The 19,245-nt window shown below is 43.3% G+C and overlaps 1 protein-coding gene across 1 annotated transcript in view; it reads right to left on the minus strand.

The window, feature by feature from the left end:
• LUM (lumican) overlaps positions 1–18,531 on the minus strand; it is a 99,614-nt gene extending 81,083 nt beyond the window's left edge. Inside the window, exon 1 of the mRNA XM_086919557.1 lies at positions 18,323–18,531. The gene's annotated coding sequence lies outside the window, so the exon portion shown is untranslated. The remainder of the gene's footprint in view (positions 1–18,322) is intronic.
• Between the last annotated feature and the right edge of the window lie 714 nt (positions 18,532–19,245).

Below are 19,245 nucleotides of genomic sequence, written 5' to 3' on the forward strand. Positions count from 1 at the left end.
GTTGTGATAGAGAAATGGGAAGCAAATCATTCTGTTGACACAGATGATATCTTTTTTGTTGTGAAATCGGAAGGGAAGGAGACTTGTTAATGATGAGGCTGCAATTTTGCTAAGATTTGGCATTTCTAGCCTTGCAAATTCAATCTAAATTTGTTCAAGTCTTTAACCTAGTTCTGTAATGAAAACAACATAAACTGCTAAGCCCAAGACACAGATTGACTTGCCCAACCAGGCATGAATCACAGCTGTGGTCTACCACTAGCATAGTCAGACAATGATTTGAATCCAATGATCTCAGACAGTGACTACTTTCCAGTAGTACACATCTGGAACATTTGGGTAATTTAAAATGTTGGCACCTAGTGATGCAGCCACACAAATTGCAGTGGCGTTGAAGAAGGGAAGGAAAAGAATGAACTAGCAAGATAAATTACTGTAGTCTTTCTGCCAAAGAGTCTTTAGCTTCATTACAGCCAATGCCTGACCTGGTGCATATCCAGAAGGTCTGCATCTGTGTGCAGGGCTTGCTGTCATTCCAGGAAGTAAAGCAGGCTTAGCAGGCTGAACGTGGCACTTTCTGCATTGCTTCAGACCTGCTTCGCCATTTTGGAATGACAGCAGTTGCACTGCCTTAAACAGGTGTTACAATTGTTGTTCCTTTTTTGTTTTAAAGGCTCTTTTGTATGTGTCTCCAGAAGGTCTGCTCCCGTTTGGAGGACGGGAATTTCTATTCCACTTGCTGGAATTGCTGATGGCCACATTGCGTGCTCTGGGGTCCCTAAGGGTTTTCCTGGCACTCAGAGCACATTGGCATGCAACCTCGCACTACGCATTAAAGGAGTTCGCAGAGTTCAGCTATGCGGAACTCCGCAAAAGGCAAAAAAACCTCTGCCCAATTACGTGGAGCTCTGCAGGCAGTGGACTGCGTTGGATGTATGCTGTTTGCAGTGATTTTCAGTGCCAGGTGCTTGTCTGCACTGTGCAAACATCATGAATGGCACAATGCACAGCACAAGCGGGTGCTGCTTCCTTTCTGCTGCTTGAGTAGATTTTTACTCGAGCAGCAGCTTTCTCAATGCGAACAGACAGTTTCTCAACATGAGCAGTTGCGAGCATACGCGACCAATCGGAATCAGAAATCTGACCACCTGCGTTGAGAAATCTTGCCGGGAGGTTGATTTTCCACGCTCCCACTCACCAATTTGATGTTGCCATTCGCGACCAAGGAAAAATCTCTCTGGTAAGTGGATTTTCCTCGCTCGCGCTATCCAACTTGACGTTGACGAATGGGAGGGAGGAAAAAGTTTTTCAGAACTCCGTGAGCTCAGCGTAACGCAGAGTGCAGAAAATGATTGAGAGCCTGTGAGGCCCTTGGTGAGGACAAATTCTCCATGAAGTAGAGCCTCGGTCTTCCATGATAATGATGATACAATCAAATGAAATCTGGCATTTTTAGGAAGGCAGCACAAGAGTCTGTTAAAATCTGGAATAAATAGCCATTTTTCAAAATCCGTAGGCTGGCTCTAGATAAATTGGTTCTCCTGCCTCGTTTCTTATGTTTCTTTTCCAATGTGCTGATAGATATAACTGGCATGGTTTTTAAGGACCTCAAAAACTACAGTTGGACCTGGTGTACGGCGGTCATAGAAACAAAGTAGCCATATTACAAAAAAAACTACTGTCAGCAGTTCTAAGTCTTGCAGCTCATGATTTTGGGAATTAATATTTTGCTGCACTGCTCTAGAAGGGTGCTGGATGGCTGGGCATTGTGCATATGTCAGAAATCAGTTACATAAGGGACCTCAGTGTTACTGCCATATAAGTGTTACCTCCTTACCATACCAGTCCCCATCAATTTCAATTGTGGACAGTGGCTCAGCCCTATTTCAAAAACATTTTTAGTTCGTATTACCAAGGATGAAGCATAGGTGCCTCAGCTTCTATTGTAGATACATCCTAAACTACATAAAATTGGTACTGGACCTGTTAGAGAATGCTGTGATAGAGCTAGCATTATGGCGTTATGCGATTTATTTGACAACCACAAAGTTGTAAAATGTGATGAATTAATACGAACTACGCGAATTCCTGTGATCAGTTTCTAATCCATGGTGCCATAGACAGGAGATTAAAATTAATACAATTGACTTTGAAACAGAAGGACCACAAACCACCAGTCGGTGCCATGCTTAGTGTTGGACGTGGTATCCTTGCCATTTTTTTCCCCTCAACATTTTGCCTTAAAACCTCCTCTATGTGTTGACTTAATTTTTGCTAGCCTTAGGACTCTGTGGACTTTACCACTGTTAACCAGTGCTAAAGTGTGTGTGCTCTCTTCCCTAATCATGGTGAAATTAGCTTACACTCAATTGGCACATTTAATTTACTTGTAAGTCCCTAGTAAAGTGAGGTCACATGACGAGGTGTAGCTGGCAATTGGACTTTGTGTATTGCTCCCAAACAGTGAGACAAAGGGGGAATAATTTTGGGCAGGAAGGGCCATCTCTGACTTGATAAAGTAGGGCTGTCACATGCCACACTTGCATATTATAAAGTCTCTGCCTTAGCACACACACAAGTCATACACACTAGTCTATTGTGCCCCTACTCAACCGGGGCCAGGGCAGGGAGACAGGAAATTCATGACAACTCGGTAGGGGGAGGACTCTAGAAGCTTCTGCCACTTCAAAGCCGGCACCAAGCATAAATATTGAACCCTCAGACTCATCTCTAAAATACGCTTTTGGATTTAAGGAAGACTCAGAAAACAGACTGCTCTGTTCCTTTGCTGCATGATATTCCACTTCCCTGCTACTATGGCTTTCCTGATGCCTGAGTGAGACGGACTGGACTTCATCTTAAACCTAGGATCACCAGAGTGGCTGGACTCTTGACCAAATCTCTGGGACAGAAAAGGCTTTAACCACCTTTAGCACAGCTCCTGTACTCTGTCCACTGTGAATTGTGCCACCCAAGTGTTGCCACCCAGTCCTGGACCCTTGAAAGTGGGCCTAAAGGTGCTCTGCCAGCCCAGCTTTTGTCCAGGCAGAACCAACTCGGCACAATGCATTGCCTCACAGCCTCAATAAGTAATCCAACTACCGACACTTAGAAATGTATTAACACACAGAGTCATGAAAAGAGTAATCACAATCCTGTAAAGGGGGCTCCTGCACCAGACTAAAGTGGATATGTCATTGCTGAGGAAACAGTGGGAACGCAAATTACAAAGACAATTCATACTAAAAGAAAAGACACTAATTATTGAATGTCGATTAAAATGTTTCACACAATGCAAGATATAAATTGTACAATGTAAAATTCCACATAGAGCTTATCTTTCTCAAAAAAGACATCCTAAGATCTAGTCTAATGTCCCTGGCAAGATGTGGTCATGATGGTGCTGACATATGTTTGAAGCTGTCTAAAACTGATACAGTACTGGGAATCAGTCTATGCACTGATTCAGGTAGCAATTGGCAGGAACTACCCTTCTGAACTTGCAAGGAACTTTCCAGGTTTATATAAAAGGGGTAAAACAATGAAATTGGGAAATAAGGGGTATATGTATAAAAGCATTTTGGCAGTTGGTAATCCCCTGATTCACACAATCGGGCATTTTTGAACCGTTAAAATGCTTTTTCATATGTACAAAACACAAATTGCGATTTGGTATCATAATACTGATTCCAAATTTGTGTTTAGCGATTCTATATTTGGAAGAAACGTTCTTAGGGTATTCCTCCCAAATAGCAAATCGCAGTTATATGTATGAATATTTTGAGAACAAATTGCAGTTGCAAAACATTAATCTTTTATTGACACCTCGAGGGTGTGACTAACCATTTGCAAAAGGGAAGGGGTACCCGTGGGACCCCTTCGCCTTTGTGACTTGTGAAACAATTATTTTTTAAGAGCAGATAGTGGTCCGAGAGACCACTACCTGCTCTTAACAAGCATTGGAAATGCAATAGGTCTCGCACCATTAGAGTTAGTGCTTTTAGAATTGTTTATGGGTTTTTTTGTAAATGTTTAGCATTTTTGTTTCCTGTAGCCAATGCTAAAGTATTACAAATAAAAAAAGCCATAAACATTTCTAAAAGCTCTAATTGAAATGGTCTGAGAACTATTGCACTGTGTGAGGGTGAGGGTGAGTGAGGGTGAGGGTGAGTGAGGGTGAGTGAGGGTGAGGGTGAGTGAGGGTGAGTGAGGGTGAGTGAGGGGTTGAGGGTGAGTGAGAGTGAGGGTGAGTGAGGGTGAGGGGTTGAGGTTGAGGGTGAGGTGTTGATGGTGAGTGAGGGTGAGGGTGAGTGAGGGTGAGGGTGAGTGAGGTGTTGAGGGTGAGTGAGGGTGAGGGTGAGTGAGGGTGAGGGGTTTTGGGTGAGTGAGGGTGAGGGGGAGTAGTTGAGGCTGAGTGAGGGTGAGTGAGAGTGAGGGTGAGTGAGGGGTTGAGGGTGAGGGGTTGAGGGTGAGTGAGTGAGGGTGAGGGGTTGAGGGTGAGTGAGGGTGAGTGAGGGTGAGGGGTTGAGGGTGAGTGAGGATGAGTGAGAGTTAGGGTGAGTGAGGGGTTGAGGGTGAGGGGTTGAGGGTGAGTGAGGGTTTGAGGGTGAGTGAGGGTGAGTGAGGGTGAGGGTGAGGGGTTGAGGGGGAGGGGTCGAGGGGGTGGGGTTGAGGGTGAGTGAGGGTGAGTGAGTGAGGGTGAGGGGTTGAGCATGAGTGAGGGTGAGGGGTTGAGGGTGGGTGAGTGAGGGTGAGGGTTTGAGGGTGAGGGGTTGAGGGTGAGTGAGTGAGGGTGAGGGGTTGAGGGTGAGTGAGGTTGAGGGGTTGAGGGTGAGTGAGGTTGAGGGTGGTTGAGTGAGGATGAGTGAGAGTGAGGGTGAGTGAGGGGTTGAGGGTGAGGGGTTGAGGGTGAGTGAGTGAGGGTGAGGGGTTGAGGGTGAGTGAGGGTGAGGGTGAGTGAGGGTGAGTGAGGGTGAGGGGTTGAGGGTGAGTGAGGAAGAGTGAGAGTGAGGGTGAGTGAGGGGTTGAGGGTGAGGGGTTGAGGGTGAGGGGTTGAGGGTGAGTGAGGGTGAGGGTGAGTGAGGGTGAGGGGTTGAGGGTGAGTGAGGGTGAGTGAGGGTGAGTGAGGGTGAGGGGTTGAGGGTGAGTGAGGATGAGTGAGAGTGAGGGTGAGTGAGGGGTTGAGGGTGAGTGATGGTCAGGGTAAGTGAGGGTGAGGGTGGGTTAGGGGTTGAGGGTGAGTGAGGGTGAGTTTGAGGGGTTGAGGGTGAGGGTGAGTGAGGGTGAGGGGTTGAGGGTGAGGGGTTGAGGGTGAGGGGTTGAGGGTGAGTGAGTGAGGGTGAGGGGTTGAGGGTGAGTGAGGGTGAGGGGTTGAGGGTGAGTGAGGGTGAGGGGTTGAGGGGGAGGGGTTGAGGGTGAGTGAGGGTGAGGGGTTGAGGGTGAGTGAGGGTGAGGGCGAGTGAGGGTGAGGGGTTGAGGGTGAGGGTGAGGGGTTGAGGGTGAGTGAGTGAGGGTGAGTGAGGGTGAGTGAGGGTGAGTGAGGGTGAGGGGTTGAGGGGGAGGGGTTGAGGGTGAGTGAGGGTGAGGGGTTGAGGGAGAGTGAGGGTGAGGGTGAGTGAGGGTGAGGGGTTGAGGGTGAGTGAGGGTGAGGGGTTGAGGGTGAGTGAGGGTGAGGGTGAGTGAGGGTGAGGGGTTGAGGGTGAGTGAGGGTGAGGGGTTGAGGGTGAGTGAGGGTGAGGGTGAGGCTGAGGGGTTGAGGGTGAGTGAGAGTGAGTGAGGGGTTGAGGGTGAGGGGGTGAGGGGTTGAGGGTGAGTGAGGGTGAGTGAGGGTGAGTTTGAGGGGTTGAGGGTGAGTGAGGGTGAGGGTGAGTGAGGGTGAGGGGTTGAGGGTGAGGGGTTGAGGGTGAGTGAGGGTGAGTGGCGTCGGTGCAGTGAGAGGCGGATGTGTGGCGACACAACAACAAAGAAGCAGCGAAAACAAAGCAACATATGGCTGGGGAGTTGCAAAGACCGTAAATTAATTATAAAGGGAGGTGAGATAATGAGAGCACGTGCTCAGTCCCCTTGAAGGGGAGGGGGCAATGGCGGGCGCGAGGCAGAGACTGCAGAGTGATGCGAGGCTCCGGCGGGGTGGAGTGTGCTTTACTGGCATTATTGTCTGTTTAACACATTCCCATTGCACATCAAGTTACACCATATCGGTCGTGTTCATATAATGAGAAAAATAGTCAAAGGAACATAGTCTGTGGTGCTAAATGGAAATAATAGATACGAGTGAACCTTCACCACTGTGTACAATCCTCATTGCGTGCCGCAAATGGCAACCGCAGTAAAAAAAATGAAGGAAACTTACATCCAAAATGTTTCACCGTTTTTTACCGGGTTCCCAAAAACAAAACAAGTATTGTCCGTATTGCGGAAACCTGAATGAAGAATAAATGAATATTGGAACAAAATACAGAGAGAGTAAGAGGCAACGAGTAACGGCTTGAGGAGGTGAGGGAAGGGCTAAAGGCAACAATGTCACCGGGTGAAAAAAAAGCGAAAGAGAAAGCAGGGTAACCTGACCCAGGAGGGGGGAGGAGGGAGGAGAAATGCGTCTCGGCCGGAGCAGGGGGTGGAGCAGGGAGAGCGGGCTTTGAAATGTACTTCACACGGCCGGCCGGTCGTGAAACTGAAAGCATGGCCGGCCGGCCATGAAAGCCTTTGATGCCGCAGGGGGTGGAGCGGCACCAGCTGGGAGAGTAGGCAAGGCAGGCGGCTGGGGGCATGTGCACGCGCTTTTAAGCTCAATGCGCATGCGCATTGAGCTTAAATTTCTCGTGCACTGCAAGGAATCGCCACGATTCCTTGCAAGTTGGATAAAGAGTGGATAAGCCACCATAGTCTCGCTTGCTCGATGCGCATGCGCATCGACAGGCGAGACCTAAAAACTAAATTTTACAATGTAATTTCCATTTTTTAAATGCATCCCGTTTACTTTTAAGAAAAATGATTGCTTTATTAAAAAGCAATCACAGACATGGTGGTGTGCTGACCTCAGCAGGCCACTATCCCTGGTATGGGAGTGATTCCTATTAGGTCTCAAATTCCAACCTATCTGATTAATATTCATGAGGTAGGTCAATTGCAACCCCATTAGGAATCGCTATTGAAAATGCGTATGTTTTTCAACATTAGGAATCGGGATTTCCTAATTGTGATTCAGTGAGAATCACAATTAGGAAATTGTAATTCCTAAATTTTTAGCAGGTGGCCCAAAGTTTGCAGATTTGGCATTGATGCTCACTAAACCCCCTGTTGTCAATCCACTAGAAGCCAACTCAGGATCCATCTTTGGTGAACTGAATAAAAGAACTACTAAAGTGCGCAAACAAAATTCAGAACAAATGTAAGGACATGGGATGCATTGAAAATTGTAGTATTAAAGTCCAAAACTGATTAAAGAATACCCTAGTAGAACTATTCTCACCCTGCACTTTATCAGCTCCTCTCATGTAACACTGCCTTTAGTTAGGGTTCTTTGACAATTACTAGTATGCAGAAAGCTTCACCTTCACTTCAATATTTTGCAAAAAATGGCTTATTGTGGAGTATATTTCGAGTGTTGTGCTGTATGGTTTCCTTTTCATTTTCTGCTACTGCCGAAAAGCTTGCTCGCAGAATCCTTTTTATTCGTATGTTTACTTGTTGATGACTATATTTTAATCTGTAATTTATTACGTTTGATAGCCTTCACTGCTGCAATTGATTTTATTAAACCAAATGTTAGGTGCGTGTTTATAATTTTTTGAGATACAGTTTTAATTTGTAAACTAGCTATCCTACTGAAATGGAAAATATTAAAAAATATTTACAGAAAACAAACACCAACCAACTCACATATTGAAAAGAGCTCTGTGAGAAACACTAGTGGAAGATACAGAGATTTTTCTTAATCCTTACGTGTCTACTGCTCCTTCTCTTTCAATATTACTGAAACATTTCACTATTGCCCCTCTATTCACTGTTCACCTTCCATTTATCTTGTACCCTCCATTCATCTACAATTCACTCTTCATTCACTTTCATTTCTGTATCTACTGTTAATTCACTATTCACCATTCATTTACCCACCAGTCACCACTGTCAGAAATTGGGTCTCTAATTGGCAGAGGTATGCAGCCTGTCCTAGTAGGGACCACATTCCTAGTCAGGGAACGCTAGATACATACTAAAAGATAACCTCTGCTCACCCTCTGGTAGTTTGGCACATGCAGTCAGGCTTATCTAAAGAGGCAATATGTAAAGTATTTGTGCAACACACACACAGTAACATGATAATAACACCAGAAATATATTCACTGTTTAAAAAGATAGAGCATGATTTAAAAAATAAAACAAGACCAAAATGAGAAAAATCAATAAGTCGAACCGGAGTTATGAATTTTTCAAGAAAAAAAACAAAAATAGTTCTCAGAAGTCAATAGCACTAAGGGGTTACTTGAGGTCACGCTAGACCAAAATAGATCCAAAGTTCAGGCCAACCACGATGCAAGGCAAGCCATCAACAGGACTCAGATAGGTCCGACTGACAAAGTACCTTGAATGGAGCAAGTGTGGATGTCAGAGACTCAATGCCAGGAGTCAAGGAGGCACTGCGCCGTCATTGATGATGTGGATGGAGGCGAAGCATTGGAGCTGATCTGTTCAGTAAATGAAAGCCTCAGCATTTAACCCCTTTCAGATGAAGTTGCTGCCTTGATGTGAAGTCATGCTGTCATCGGCATTGAGCAGTACTGTCTGTTGATGCAATGTTTATTGACCAGCTTCTTCATCAGCATTGAAGGGCAATGAATCAGGTCCGATCAAAGCCAAGTAGTTACTGCATTGGTTTTGATGCAAAACAGCTGTAAAACACACTTCCGAGGCCCAAGTCTGGATTGGCACCTCAGGCAAGGGATGACTTACAGATGTTGGAGTCCAACAGCAGCAGAGTGTGTAGGAATTCTTTAATGTCCCAGAGACTTCAGAAACAGGAGACAAGCCAGCAAACCCTTGGAGTCACTTTGGGTTCAAGTGAGATGGGTCCAATCCTTGTCCTCGGCACACTACTGGGTCGCTCAGTGCAACAGTCTGTCAAGAAGAGTGGCAATCCTTGTAGCACATCAGTCCTTACTTTTGGCAGAGTTCTTCACAGGTCCAGTAGCATACTGTCTTGTTAGTGTCACAGCCCGAGTACTTATAACCAAATGTGCCTTTGAAATTGTGACTTCAAAGCAGGCCCTTGAAGCTCACAGGTCCCTTTTATCCCAGCCCTGTCTTCCAGGCTACCTGTCGGGGATAATCAGCCCTTTGTGTGGGATATAGGACACTGCCTTTTCATATGTGAGTGTCAGCTCCCTCTCTGCCTTCCTGCAAAGGAAGACTGTCAGAATGCAGATGAATGCAGATGATTCCTCTGTCACACTCACCCTCTTGTCTTTGCGGGTGTCTAGATGGAGTGCAAAAGTGTAGCTGTCACCCAAACCAGATATGTATTGGAGACAGGTTGCAAGAAACACACAGCAGTACGACCAGAGAAAAGTCCACTTTCTAAAAGTGGCATTTCTAAAACAGTAATATCAAATCCAACTTTACCACTTTAAAGGATTTATCATTACCGTTAAGAGATATGAAACATTATGTAGCTACTCCTTTCTAATCAGGAATTACAGCTTAAAAGTGTTTAAGGAATTGCGAATGCTAGCCTAAGGGGGGAGTAAGCCTCACAGTAGTGAAAAACAAATGTAGCTGTTTGCCACTACGAGGACATGCAAAACTTAAATGTACATGTCATACCTTTTACTTACACAGCACCCTGCCCTTAGGGCTACCTAGGCCCTACCTTAGGGGTGACCTATGTGTAATCAAAGGGGATTTTAAGCAGTAGCAATTGGTTTTCAATGCCTAGTCGAAGTGGAAGTACACTGCACATACAGGCTGTGCAATGGCATGCCTGAGTCAGGTTTGAAAAGCTACTTGTGTGGGTGGCACAATCAGTGTGGAGGGCCCACTAGTAGAATTTTGGGTATATAAATGAAAATATGAATGAATGAAAATATTTTCCATAGCGCACTGCTACTCGAAAGAGTATCCAGATGCTTTTAGGCTTGCCAAAGAGGATTAGACAGAAGTTCTTCGACCCATGCTCACCCCTAAGGTCTAAATACAATGTTTTCACTTCCTTTTTTAATTTAACTTCTACAGGGACATGTCTCAAGTATTTAGGCAATTTATTCCACAAGCTTTCTGCCTTAACAGTGAAGTGAGAGCCTTCCCTCCACTGTTTCTGAAGGTGAGGAGTCACAATGCAGCCCGCAGAACTAGAGCACAGAAGTCTCCCAGGGCAATATGCCTAATTGCATTCATTTAGGTACAGAGGACCCCTATTATGGAGAGGTTGGTGTGTCAAGGTCAAACCTGTGTACCTAATGCGTTGAAGAACTGGCAGCCAATTAAAGTTTGTCCCAATATGATGACACCGAGGTACGTTCCGGGATTTTAAAGCATAAATAGACTGCCATATTCTGCATGACCTGTAGCCGATGGATCAGATATTCCGGGAGACCAAGGTATAAAACATTGATGTAGTCCATTCTAGATAAAATCAGTGACTTGACCACTGTCGCTTGGGCCTCATAAGGGAGCAAGTGAAGACATTTCTTCAGCTTGCAAAATACCCAGAAACATGAATTCACCACTGCTGACATCTGTGCTCTGAATGAAAGCTGGTCATCAAACAACACACCCAGATTTCTGGCCACCGCCAATGGATGGGGTGGAGGGGGGGACACTATCTGCCCAGGCCCCAAGCCAGCCAGATAGAGGATCTCATCCAAACAGTAAGACTTCTGTTTTATCTGGATTGCACTGTAATCTGTTGGCCTTCAGCCAATCTAGCAGTGTCTTGAGACCCTTACAGGTGAGTATATGCGCTTAACAAACCCCTGATTGATTGATTGACCAGACAGCTGGAAAAAAGGTGGGGCCATATTATCAAGAACTACGATAACATTATCGCCGCTTTAGTGGCAGGAAACTGCCACTAAAACGGCGATAAGGGAGTTGATAATACGCCCTTGTGAATTCTCAAGGGCATATTATCAAGCCCCTTATCGCTGCTTTAGCTGCAGTTTCCTGCCGCTAAAGCGGCGGTAATGTTATTGCCGTTCTTGATAATATGGCCCTTGGTGATATACTGGTTTACCAACTTCTCCAGCACCTTTGAGGCTTCTGGCAGCAGTGAGACTGGCTTAAAATGAGCTAAGAATTTTAGGATCAGCGTTTGCCTTTTTTAATAAAGAGATCTTGTTTGCTATTTCCCAGTCATCAGGTATAACACCTGAGTGGAGGAAGATAGCAAATAACTCCTGGTACATTGGAACAATAATGCCTGAGATGGACTACAGTATGTGAGGGATATGGGATCCATTAGTGATCCTGACCTACAATTTAAAAAGGAATCAGTCCTGTCCTTCAAGGGTAGCACCAAATAAGTTGCAATGTCGAATAGGGTGTATGACCTGCTGGTTCTCCTACCTCTGATTCTCCCAAGTATCAGTCCCCCCCCCCACCACCACCACCGACAGGTTAGACTGAATTCCGAGAATTTACTCCTCAAAGAGGTCTCCCAATCAGGAGCATATGGACTGACTGTGTTCCAGCAAGGGAGGTGGAGGGGGTCACCCAACTTTAGGATCTATATGCTTAGCTACGATTTTAAAAATCTCCCTCCCATCATTCCCACCCTCCCTGATACATTGTGTATAGAAGGTGCTGTGAGTCTCCTTAAAATGTCTATGGTAGGCTTTCAGGGCCAATTTGTAATGGATTTTGACAGAGTCCAAATACACACACCGCTGCACTCTTTATAATTTCTGGCACGCTGCTCTATCATGAACTAATTCCTGCGAGAAGCAGCATGCTGAGAGGATCTTCATAGCCTTTCTTGTAGTTGAGATGTGAGCTACAAAATCAGCCACCCTCCCAAGCCGTGAGCTAATTACAATGTCCTTTTCTCTAGCAGGGTCAGGGATCACTTCTTTACAGTCCAGCAGTCCAGATCTGCGCTAGGAAGGACGGGGATCCTTTAGATAATCGAACTTTCATAAAAAAAAGGCAGAAGGAAGTGATCCGACCATGGTACTGGCTGGGGGGAACCCCTGTTAGTGTGGCATTAGAAAACATGCCATCAATAGTGTGACCAACCATGTGGGAAGGCCCAGTGGGGGCTCTCACTAGTTTAAAAGAGGCTAAGGTATAAAACTTTTCATGGGACTTATAAGTAATCTAAATATGCTACTCAGGTATACACAAATCACCATGTTTAGGGAAGAGGCACATGCTCTTTAGCCCTGGTCAGCAGTGGTAAAGTGCTCGGAGTCCTAAGGCCAACAAAATGATACAGCAAAAAGTGGAGGTAAGCAGGCAAAAAGTTGGGGGAAGACCACCCTAAGGGCTGACAGGGCTAACAACCATTCATTCCAGATTACACCCCTTGCTCCATGGCAGAACATTTCAAGTGAGTCTATTTTAGTTAGACAACAATTCGCAGGTAAATTATGTTTAACCATAGTACCTCACAAAGGGTAGTGAAAATGTTGAATTAATATTTGTAAAAAGATAATTTGGAGTGGTATGCCTTTTGGACAATTTTGAGGCACAGTGGCTAGAATGCAGGGCAAACAAATTATGAAAAGATTGTGCCCGTAAGGGAAAAACCTTGGGCTTTCTATTTTACATGATTTGGAAGGCTCCATTTCATCTTGCTTCTCTGCAGATTAAATCATCATCTATTCTACAATGCTTTCATCCCTGCTTCTGGGAAGAGTATTTCCAGATGGTGTTTAACAGTAAGCCTTCCCGAATCTTCTAATGCGTGCCTTTGCCTCTATAAAACTTTCCTTCCATCACAAATGAAGTTCCATATAATCCTTAAAAGGCAGTTCAAATGAGACTTACCCTACCTTAAGTTGGCAGCCATGTCTAATTATAACTACAAGATCGAGCTCTGAAAGCAAATCTTCAGTTCTTATGAAATTAACAAACCCCCAGATTCTTCATTGTCATGTTTTGCGAGTCCTTAATAGCGATTTTTAGGGAATCGCTATTAAAGACTCGCAAAACGGGATTCATGTAGATTTCTACAGCTTCCTTATTTGTGATTCACTAATTGCGAATCGCAAATAAGGAATGACTCCCTATTCATTCCTATGGGCCTAGAGGCAAATAAGGTATGACTCCCCAAATAAGGAATGACTCCCCATTCATTCCTATGGGCCTGGGGGAGTAATTTCTTATTTGCGATTAGCAAATAGCAATTCGCAAATAAGGAAGTGATTTCAAGTGTGCCAGGGTGTCCAAAGGACACCCTGTAGCACCACTGAAATGGTAATGTACACTGGTGTTGCGCACACACATGTCCAGAGGACATGTGTGTGTGTAACATACAACTTAGAAAAGTTTTCGCTATTTACCACGTAGTTAGACTTTGCGGTAAATAGCGGCCCCAGATTGCGAATTCGCAATTTTAAAATGGTTCATGAATTGCATTTAAGGAATCTCAAATTGAGATTCCTTAAATGCAATTATTCTTAATTTAGCGATTTTTAGAATTGCGATTTTTGCATTTGGGATGATGAATCCCAAATGCAAAATTAGCGCTTGCAAAGGGCCAGATTCTCAGAATCTGGCCCTGGGCAAGCCGATTTCGGCTTGATGAACCTGGCTGAAAATGTGTTGTACAGACATGCAGGCTATCCCGGTGCAATGGCTCTAGCTATTGCATAAAACACCACTAACCACAATATCCTCCTCAGAAAGCTGTACGGCATAGAACTGATGGGTACAGCTCTCTCAGTCAAATAGACCACAAGTAAATGTCATAAGTTAAGCCTCCACCCTATGCAAACTCATGTGGGTGACTCCAGGGCTCAGCCTAGACACTATAAGTATACATGTGCTTACAGTAGTGAAAAGGATCCACTGTGGCAGCATACATAGTTGTAAAAAAGCCTGAAGGTAACAAACAGCTGTGTAAACTTATCCCATTGTCAGAAAGCTAGCATAGGAACTTTACGAGCTGCTTTCTTGCCTAGTGACCATTCAATGGGCCTCAATATTCTGTACATTTCCTCGAAACCGAAATTAAAATCAGCCTTCTGCGTGATCACTGGTTCTCATGTAAAGCACATATGACGACTAAGAGACTCTGGTCCTTTAGACTGCAATACTCCTAAAAATGACTCTGAGCCATACACATAATCTTGGGTTTCCTTAGTGTTCCTCATGGAATCCAAGCCAATAGGGCCATTGAGCACTGTGGATTAGTTTAGTCAGACAGTGCTTATCTAGAGACTTCACGGAGAATCATCTGACCATCGCCAGTGCCTGTAGCTGGCTAGCCTACCAAGACAGTGCATCACCAGCAACGAGTCTTTAGTAGATGCTGGTGCATGAAAGTATTACTTTTGCATCTCATTGCACCGAACAGCAAAACTCTGTTTTTAAAAGAGGATTACATTATTATACTACGCAATAAAGGCGAACAACCCCGCCCAGCATTTGCAAACTGTTCCTAGAATTAAGCAAAGATGGCTACGATGTTTTAGTTCAGGCACCCTTATGGTGGTACACTCCTCCAGTAAAGCTATGAATTCTTTAGTGTCCCTCAAATTAGAAATCTCTGCTGACCCACTGAAATAACTGCATTGACCTCTTCATTCCCACCCCACTCATCAACCTGACCACACCTTCTCTCTATATACAGTGATCCGTGTGTCACACACCTTCACCCATGCACTTTGTCAATGCCACCCTGCTTGCCACTTCCTGGCATTTTGCCAACCATTCAGGACTCATCCTTTCCAGCCCACTGGCAATCCTGTCTCGAATCCTCCATCTTGCTCTTTTGACAGATTAAGACTTCCTACCCTTCTGTGTATTGATTGCCCTCTCCACTGGTCCTTTGGTAGTGGTCTCGTTGACCATCTACTTTAAGAGTACACATCAATTATATTAAATTTGTTTAAAGTATTTGATAAAATTTGAGTAAAATTTTCACCTGGGGCCAATTGGAAAAGAGTGCCTGCAAGGGTCACTTCCAGTACCATATCTTCCCAGAGGTGTAACAGATGTTTTGCAGCTGGGTGCAACGTACAGTGTCTGGCACCATCTACTAGTATTAGCTACGATAGACATCTCTTCATGAATAAGTAGAGCAGGTCTGCTTTAAAATCTATCTTTTTTAAATTGCAATGTGAGCGAGGACCTGAAAAAGCATGGGGTCTGGGACAGCATGACCCCCGTCCATCCCCTCTCTTTTGGATTGGCTCCTGCTACCCCTCACAAAATTGAGTGTTTTCAGCATCACAATGCGCAACATACATGTTCTGGAGGAAAGTGATACTAAATCTCAGTAAAATGCCTGCCATCTTTCAAGACGTTTTAAACATGACATAGTCTGCCGACTTTCATAGGTCGTCAATTGAATTACCAATGCTATTTCCAAAGATTAGTAGCCTCAGAAGCAAATCAAAACTAAAATTCAGTGATAAAATGCAAGCTTCAACACTTCATAATGCTACATTTATACGTCAATTATATCTAAGGTTATAAAGTGCTAAATCAGCAGATTTATCCATCCAGTCATTCATCCACCCATCCACCATCCATTCACCTGTCCATCAATTCACCCGACCCATCCATCCATCCATCCCTCCATCCACCCTGTCTATCTATCTATCTATCTATCTATCTATCTATCTATCTATCTATCTATCTATCTATCTATCTATCTATCTATCTATCTATCTATCTATCTATCTATCTATCTATCTATCTATCTATCTATCTATCTATCTATCTATCTATCTATCTATCTATCTATCTATCTATCTATCTATCTATCTGTCTATCTATCTATCTGTCTATCTATCTGTCTGTCTATCTATCTATCTGTCTATCTATCTATCTGTCTATCTATCTATCTATCTATCTATCTATCTGTCTGTCTGTCTATCTATCTATCTGTCTGTCTATCTATCTATCTATCTATCTATCTATCTATCTATCTATCTATCTATCTATCTATCTATCTATCTATCTATCTGTCTATCTATCTATCTACCTGTCTGTCTGTCTGTCTGTCTGTCTGTCTGTCTGTCTGTCTGTCTGTCTGTCTCTCTATCTATCTATCTATCTATCTATCTATCTATCTATCTATCTATCTATCTATCTATCTATCTATCTATCTATCCATCTATCTATCCATCTATCTATCCACCCATAGATTCTAGCCATTCAGGCCCCACTTGTCGATAGTGAAGATGATCTGTAGGCAAAAAGTAAAAGAATAAAAACATGGGGGGGGGGGCAGATCCATGTAATTAAAGACAAACCTAATCTTAAAATCTCAACCTAACAATCTTAGTTTCAGGAACCTTTAGAAGCCTGCCTACTTTTGCCAATATTCCTTCCAACCTATCTTTTCTCCCCACCTACTTATGTTTCTGGATGTCTGATTGCAATTCTGCTTTTCTGTCTGTTTGTCAGTCTATCTACTTCATGAACATGTTCAGCTGAAGAGAAGTAAAGAGATTATGTTCACGATGCAAAACATAACAATGAACATTATTATCTACTAATGGTTAGCTGTCAAGCTTTACATCGGTTCACCCTACTGCTAAGCATTTGTAAGTGTGCTCTGCCTCTTCTAAGAATGTAACCTGATATCTTGCCATGTTTTTTCTTTAATTACATGTATTCATCAGCGTTTCCTTTGCCAGGGTATGTTTTTTCTGGCAGTGGTCTGAAATGCTGAGCAGTCATAAAGCGTTTTTGCATAAGCCAGAAAAAGCTGGTAAATTACCAATGATAAAGAGCTGACAACTCAAGGAACTGGATATCCTCATCTCATTATTCAACACATGGCTTAAAAATGTAATGTAAAAAGAAACCCATGCCCAAAATATCGTGGGTAGGTTAGCCTACAATAAAGAACTAACCAACGCGACTAAATGCATAAGTTTCATGCAAGTTCCATAGAAAACATCAAAAAACATACCTTTTCTTTTCAGGCTGCATTTAATATTCACCCACCTCATTAATGCATGTTATCCATGCAAGTTGTTGAAAGAATTGCCAAAATACGTTTCTGATTTAATACATTAGTGTTGTCTACTTGACAAACCGAACTGACAAACAGCTTGAAGCAAAAATAAATACATAAAATACACACACACAACCACACACACCAATACGAAGAGGTTGCCAAATACCTTCATATGGAGAATAGCTTCAGGTATGACAATACAATCATAAATGTATACATTTCTAAGATGATAGCTGGTGCTTAGGACTTAAGAGTGAGCAGAAACAGAAAATCATAAAAAAGGAATGGGTCGTCTCATGAGTCCACTTACATATTGAAATGTTACTGAAAATACCATAGTTAACTCTTCATCATGTGGTGACATAATAATTCAGTTATACCGCATCTGGAATTGGATGCAGGCAAGCCAAAACCTCAATGACAAACATGAGTTCCAGATAGATGGTTTTCAGCATACCCACATTATGAAAAAGACATGACTCTTTCGATAAACGCCACTATATATACACATAAATATAAATAAATAAATATATATATATATATATTACACATTATACATTTTTTCAATTATTCATTACCTATGGACAAAAGATTCCAGCTCTATTGTACCTCGAATTTGAGTTAAAAGTGAAAACAAGAAAAAATCTTACAAGTGCAGTAATGAATTTTAGAAAGACAATTGTGAATAGAAAAAAGTCAAAGATAGGAAATTAAAAATAAATATAAAATTCGAAACACCATTTCATGGTTAACATTATGAAGTTGCCGATGTTACTTTGGTCACTCGAAGAACTCTGAACAAGTTCTGCTGTCAACGTGTCACAACCAAATATGCACCGTGGTCCCTGCCCTAAAACAACTCAATCATCGCCAACAAGCCAAAGGCTACAAAGGCTTGTCAGTCACAACATATTTATGTTTCAAAAAAGCATTTTAAAATAATAGTGCATATTTTATTTTCAGTCGCGGCAATTTGTAAGCATTTAAAACAGGCATCGACCGAACAACGTGTCTAATTTCAAGCAAACAGTTAAAACCGAGCGCCAAAAGTACTGGTCATTTTGCAATTAGCAAACCTCCATTGGCATCTTTTTTCACGTGCATCGTACAGTGCATCGGCGGTACCTTTGCCCACACTCACGGGCACCATGCACATGCCCTCATTAAAAGCTGGGCTTTCCCGGTGCTTACCTTTCCACTGTACGGCTGCCTCTTTCACGTCTCCTCACTGATGCGCGTGACCGAGGCAGTGATAGCCCTGTGTGTTCTGCAGAGTGTCAGGAGTGAAGCGACTGCCAGGACCTCTGCGGTGCAGAACTGAGGAGAAAAGAGAGAAGAAAAGAAAAGAAAAAAGCCCCTCGCAGGCTGCTCTGCAGAGCTGCTATGTCATCACAGCCTGTGGTGTGGTGCGGGAAACATATTGCTCTTTAACGAATTGCAGGTGTATGCACAAGCTAGGACAGCCCATCTGCAATTACAATGTAACGGGAGAGATCAGTATGGAAAACCTCATTTTGGTTTGGGCTGTCACTGCTAATGCAGAGAAAAAAAACTATAAATTCTGGACAACTTTTGATAATAGATGCTATTTTAGAATGTAATATTTCACTCCACATCCTTCCTAAAACTGCTGCATAATGTCTTCAAAGGCATTCATCACGGTCGTTTGTTGATTTTTTACTCATAATTTTGCCTTCAGAGCCAAAGGTGCCAAATAATTTGATTTTCTTTCCCATCTATTAAATCCACTTTTTACTATTTTTCCGTGCATCTTTGAACACGTGTAAAAAAAAGTTGTATAGTGTTCTTATAGACCTACACAATTAAAACACTATTGAAATTATGTCATGTTGTGTGTAAGTTTACAAAAAGAAGTGTTGGCGAGATGCTTGTAGAGGCAAAAGACTGTTGCACATGTGAAGCATTGTCTAATTGTATTTTTGTTCTTGTCAAGATCCTTTTGCGATAACTTTGCCCTTTCCAAAGGGTCGCATCCCCTGGAGGGGTCTGGATCCAATAAGCTAAGGAGTCGCTGTTTTTCATTTCATGGATATCCTTCAAAAATGCAGCTGGAAGCTTTGATGTGGCAGATGTTTTTGGTTGAAGAAAGTGCC

Source organism: Lissotriton vulgaris, chromosome 1_1 (assembly GCF_964263255.1).
Source record: "Lissotriton vulgaris chromosome 1_1, aLisVul1.2, whole genome shotgun sequence".
In the NCBI taxonomy this organism is placed as follows: Eukaryota; Metazoa; Chordata; class Amphibia; order Caudata; family Salamandridae; genus Lissotriton; species Lissotriton vulgaris.